At 37.2% G+C, this 6,157-nt stretch overlaps 1 pseudogene across 1 annotated transcript; it reads left to right on the top strand.

Moving 5' to 3' along the window:
* Positions 1 to 1,757: 1,757 nt before the first annotated feature.
* On the top strand, positions 1,758 to 5,026 carry LOC106339321 (annotated as a pseudogene). Its single transcript, XR_001269162.1, has 3 exons — positions 1,758 to 1,823; positions 2,167 to 2,205; positions 2,296 to 5,026. The product of XR_001269162.1 is annotated as an elongation factor 2-like (transcript).
* The last annotated feature ends 1,131 nt before the right edge of the window (positions 5,027 to 6,157 follow it).

Genomic DNA, 6,157 nt, shown 5'->3' with positions numbered 1-6,157 from the left:
CTTTTTTGTTTATATGAGAGTTGCTCTTCGTAATTTGTTGAAAAGACTGGTTTATATATTCCTATAATTATCCAATCAATTTTAGTTTTTTATACGTTTTGATGTTCAAGATGTAGATAATAGGGGAACTTGTTCACCAAACTAGGTTATCTCCATATCTCGGAACATCATAGACCTTAGAGCATGATTATTGGGAAGATTTCTTAGCTTTTTTAGTTAAAAATTAAGAGACAAATTCTTATATTCCGTTAAAAACTCCACCCTAAAACCCCCCGATAATTATGCTCTTAAATTCGACTTTTTAAGAACAATTAAAATCAGAAGTAAATATTCATACTAACAAAACAGAGTAGTTGACCAAAAAAAGAGTACACAAAATATCTAAGCAATTATAGATGAACAAGAGCAACAATAATATCTCACCAATGTCACCGATCTAACATAAATAATAGCTGTGACACATGCTATTACTATAAGTAGATGAAAAAAAATATTTTTGTTATTTAAGTGAAATATATTAAATTATGGTCTAGAATACTTTTTCCCTTCTACTAACAACAAAAAAGAATAAAACATGTTAGATTAGCCAGAGACAACGTGATTTTAATATTTGTTTTTGTTTATAACGCTGAAAGTAACATAACAACAATCTTTAGTGTTACACAAAAAAAATATGTGGTGTTCACAATGAAAACAAAGACATCAATAATAAACCAGAAAAGGATGTCTGTAAACACCATAAAGCAACGGGTAGCAAAAGATGAAGAGGAAACAGATGATAGTCTTGGGTGAATCTTAGTATTTGGTTAAGGGAAACTTTAGAATAAAAGCATCGGTAGAGACATACTCATAATCACTAATCACATAATACATTCAGATATACCATAATCAAACATAAAAACTTACAACTAAAAAATATTAATAAGATACTACACATATAATCTCAAGCAAGACGACAAAAAAATAAAAATAATAATCTCTTGCAAATAAAACAAAGAAAACCTATTTCCTTTAAAAAAACATATAACTGAAATGAATACTGAAAATAAAATATTACAATGTCATAAAATGTAGTCGATATCAAATAAAAATCTAAACACGTAAGAGCATTTCCAACAAAAGGTTTTAAAGGGGTTATAAGGTGATTGTTTTTAGAAAAAGAGAAAAAGAGAGTAGAGAAGAGTTCTAATGTTTTTTTTTTTGGTAGAAGAGTTCTAATGTTAATATTTTTTTAAACTCTATTAAAACTTAATATGACACTTGTAAACAATAGATCGGTTAAATTTTTGTTTTACAATTAACTTTTAATTATCTAATTACAATTCATTAGAATATTAATATTTTTTTTCAAGAAATTATTTGGAGTTCGGAGGTGCTCTAAGAACTATAAACAAAGTCCAAATGTTAACAAAATAAACATATATGATCTAATTAGAAAACAAATTATATTTATTATATTAAAATTTCAAATGTTAAAAGAAAATAAAATACATTATAATATAAAATAATTTTAATGTAAACTCACTCGTCCGTAGAGCGGACCAATCGCTAGTTTATAATAAATCTAATCATAAAGTCTTAGTTTAAATAATAGTATAAATTATGTTTATTTTTAATACTGCGCATTATAATTACAAAACAAAAACAAATTCCATAAAATTCCAAAACCAAATATTTCACGAACAATTGGGCCAAAATAGTATTGGGCCAACGAGGCTCACGAAAAAAAAACAGAGCTAAAACCCTAGCTAGAAGAGATTAGGAAAATTAATATATCGAACGCCTCCTCCTCTCTCTTCCCCCAAGCCCCTTCTCTCTCCAAGGTCAGTCCGTCTCCGATTGTGTATACTTAATATTTTCGTATTGAATCTCCATAGTTTTGATGTTTAGATGACCAATACTGTTTGTTTATCGTCTTTGCTTCATGTTATTTTTATTTTTTTTTGTTATCGATCTGTCAAGATCTGTTGGTAGAAACAACGTTTAAAGACCGTTTGATTGTGAGCTGTTCTTCTATTTGTAGTTTTGAGTAAAAGTTTGGATAAATAATTGGATGCAAATACGATAGAAGAAGAAACATTATTTAAATAAAAGTTTTAGTTTTGGTATTTAAATGTTGTTCATTTCAGTGTTTCGTAACTCTTAATATCGTTTCTGTGATTGCAGAGATATCGTAGGTGAAGAATATAAGAGTTAGTCAAAATGGTAAAAAGCCTTATTCTTTTACTTTGCCTTGTTGTTGTTGATGATTATAAAGCTTAAATACTTGTTTTTTTTTTTTAATGGAACTCGTAGGTGAAGTTTACATCCGATGAGCTTCGTCGGATCATGGATTACAAACACAACATCCGTAACATGTCCGTTATTGCTCATGTCGACCATGGTAAATCCACCCTCACTGACTCCTTGGTTGCTGCTGCTGGTATCATTGCTCAAGAAGTTGCTGGTGATGTCCGTATGACTGATACCCGAGCTGACGAGGCTGAACGTGGTATCACTATCAAGTCCACGGGTATCTCTCTCTACTACGAGATGACCGATGCTTCCTTGAAGAGCTTCACTGGTGCCAGAGATGGAAACGAGTACCTTATCAACCTCATCGACTCTCCTGGCCACGTTGACTTCTCCTCTGAGGTCACTGCTGCGCTCCGTATCACTGATGGTGCCCTTGTTGTCGTCGACTGTATCGAGGGTGTCTGTGTTCAGACTGAGACTGTGCTACGTCAGGCTCTTGGTGAGAGGATTAGGCCCGTGCTGACTGTGAACAAGATGGACAGGTGTTTCCTTGAGCTTCAGGTTGATGGTGAAGGAGGCTTACCAGAATTTCCAGAGGGTCATTGAGAATGCCAATGTCATCATGGCTACCTATGAGGATCCTCTCCTTGGTGATGTTCAGGTTTACCCTGAGAAGGGAACTGTTGCGTTCTCTGCTGGTCTCCACGGATGGGCTTTCACCCTCACCAACTTTGCCAAGATGTATGCTTCTAAGTTCGGTGTTGATGAGACTAAGATGATGGAGAGGCTTTGGGGTGAGAATTTCTTTGACCCTGCCACTAAGAAATGGAGCAGCAAAAACACTGGGTCCGCTACCTGCAAGCGTGGGTTTGTGCTGTTCTGTTATGAGCCCATCAAGCAGATCATTGCCACTTGCATGAATGACCAGAAGGATAAGTTGTGGCCTATGTTGCAGAAGCTTGGTGTCCAGATGAAGTCTGACGAGAAGGAGCTTATGGGTAAACCTTTGATGAAGCGTGTCATGCAGGCTTGGCTCCCTGCGAGTACTGCTTTGCTTGAGATGATGATCTTTCACCTTCCATCTCCCCACACTGCACAGAGGTACCGTGTTGAGAACCTGTATGAAGGTCCTCTCGATGACCAGTATGCCACTGCCATCAGAAACTGTGATCCTAATGGCCCTCTCATGCTCTACGTCTCTAAGATGATTCCTGCCTCAGACAAGGGAAGATTCTTTGCTTTTGGTCGTGTATTCTCTGGCAAGGTGTCCACTGGTATGAAAGTCAGAATCATGGGTCCCAACTTTGTTCCTGGTGAGAAGAAAGACCTTTACGTCAAGAGTGTTCAGAGGACTGTCATCTGGATGGGTAAGAGGCAAGAGACTGTTGAGGATGTTCCCTGTGGTAACACCGTTGCTATGGTTGGTCTTGATCAGTTCATCACCAAGAATGCTACGCTGACGAATGAGAAAGAAGTTGATGCTCATCCCATCCGTGCTATGAAGTTTTCTGTGTCCCCTGTTGTACGTGTTGCTGTTCAGTGCAAGGTCGCTTCTGATCTTCCCAAGCTTGTTGAGGGACTTAAGAGGCTGGCCAAGTCTGACCCTATGGTTGTGTGCACGATGGAGGAGTCAGGTGAGCACATTGTTGCTGGTGCTGGAGAACTGCATCTTGAGATTTGCTTGAAGGATCTTCAGGATGATTTCATGGGTGGTGCGGAGATTGTCAAGTCTGACCCTGTTGTCTCATTCCGTGAGACTGTTTTGGAGCGATCTGTGCGTACTGTGATGAGCAAGTCCCCAAACAAGCACAACCGTCTGTACATGGAGGCTAGGCCCTTGGAGGATGGTCTTGCGGAGGCAATAGATGAAGGCCGTATTGGTCCAAGAGATGATCCCAAGATACGTTCCAAGATATTGGCTGAGGAGTTTGGCTGGGACAAGGATCTTGCAAAGAAGATATGGGCGTTTGGACCTGAAACCACAGGGCCCAACATGGTTGTCGACATGTGTAAGGGAGTTCAATACCTGAATGAAATCAAGGATTCTGTTGTTGCTGGGTTCCAGTGGGCTTCCAAGGAAGGTCCTCTTTGTGATGAGAACATGAGAGGAATCTGCTTTGAGGTTTGCGATGTGGTGCTCCACTCTGATGCTATCCACAGAGGTGGTGGTCAGGTTATCCCAACAGCGAGGAGGGTTATTTACGCGTCACAGCTCACTGCCAAGCCTAGACTGTTGGAACCGGTTTACATGGTGGAGATCCAAGCACCAGAAGGAGCTCTTGGAGGAATCTACAGCGTGCTGAATCAGAAGCGTGGACACGTCTTTGAGGAGATGCAGAGGCCAGGGACACCGCTGTATAATATCAAGGCGTACCTGCCAGTTGTTGAGTCATTTGGATTCTCAAGTCAGCTTAGAGCAGCAACCTCAGGACAAGCTTTCCCTCAGTGTGTGTTTGATCACTGGGAGATGATGTCATCTGACCCTTTGGAGACAGGATCGCAAGCTTCAACGCTGGTGGCTGACATCAGGAAGAGGAAGGGTATGAAGGAACAGATGACTCCTTTGTCTGATTTTGAAGACAAGCTGTAAGCAAGCCAGCCAACAAGACTACTCACTATGGTCACCCTTATCTCTCTATCTCTACCATATTTTGTTTACTCTGTTTTGGTGTTATGATACGACTGAATTTTTCGCTTTTGAAGTTGAGAAAACTGGTTTATTCTCTATGTGTGTTACTTCCCATGTATTTTACTCTTTGCATTCTCTCTTATTGGAACATTGTTATATGCTGTTGTGCATTGCAAGCAATGAGATGCTAGTCTCCAAGCCAAACCACTAGGTTGAAGCTTTGCAGGTGTAGGGAAGATGAGGTTTTGTTAGGTCAGAGATTTTGAATCCCTTTTTGCTGTCTTTGAAGTTACGACTCTAACTAAAAAACTTATGACACAGAGACCGTCTTTCTTTTTTTAAAGATCCTTTGGTTTATGTTCTCGTTCTTGTCTCAGATAAAGACACAAGAAACATTCGTATATTCTTGGAAGTAGCCTTCTTCTCTTCAGCTTCTTGATACTCTTCAATTATGTGAAGAAGATCTTCAACTGCACGAATAGAGATTAGTGCATCAAGATCTTCTCCTTATTTTTGTGATATATATTAAAAAGCTCCAGCGTCTGGACAAACCCCTTCTCTTAATTAACAATTTCAGATTCTTTGTGCTATTAATGCCCATGCACATATGTCATCATCAAGCTCTTTGTGAGAAATCAGAGAAAGGGTTATTGAAAATCAGAAGGAAACCCACGAGGGAAGTTCTCCAATGATGTGCTAGAAATTTCAGATTAAGAAAAATTAGGAGTCACCTAAACAACTCTGAAATTTCTAGAAAAATACCTACCAAATTACATATAAATTTCTATTTTTATTTTTAACTTTTTAGTGAAACCCGTTAAATAATTTCAAAATCACCTTAAGTTCACCAAAATTAAAACATTCCAAAATCTTCTAAAACTCTTATTTCAATACACCCATGTTATTCTTCAGGATCTATTTTTAACTAAAACTGAACGTGAAGTCTCATAAAATCTGTATCACAAATTTTTTTTATTAAATATTGTTTTCAGTTAAATAACTGTGGATTTGATACAATTTTTATAAATGGTTGATTAAATAACAGGAGATTGTAAGTGAATTTCAATGATTTTACAAAAATTACATATTGAATAACACTTGCTTTTGAAAGAGCTTTTGAAATCATTGATTGAACAACAAAAGATTTTAACAAAACTACAAAATCTCCTAAAACCCTTACTTCAATACATTCCCTTACAAATTAGAATTTAGATTTGACGTGAAAGATTTTGGATGTGGAGTTTATTTTTTTTTAACATTAACTAATATTTAATTTAAAATATAAAAATTAAA

The sequence above is a fragment of the Brassica oleracea genome, chromosome C4 (assembly GCF_000695525.1).
Source record: "Brassica oleracea var. oleracea cultivar TO1000 chromosome C4, BOL, whole genome shotgun sequence".
NCBI lineage: Eukaryota > Viridiplantae > Streptophyta > Magnoliopsida > Brassicales > Brassicaceae > Brassica > Brassica oleracea.
This window is presented reverse-complemented; position numbering and strand designations above follow the sequence as displayed.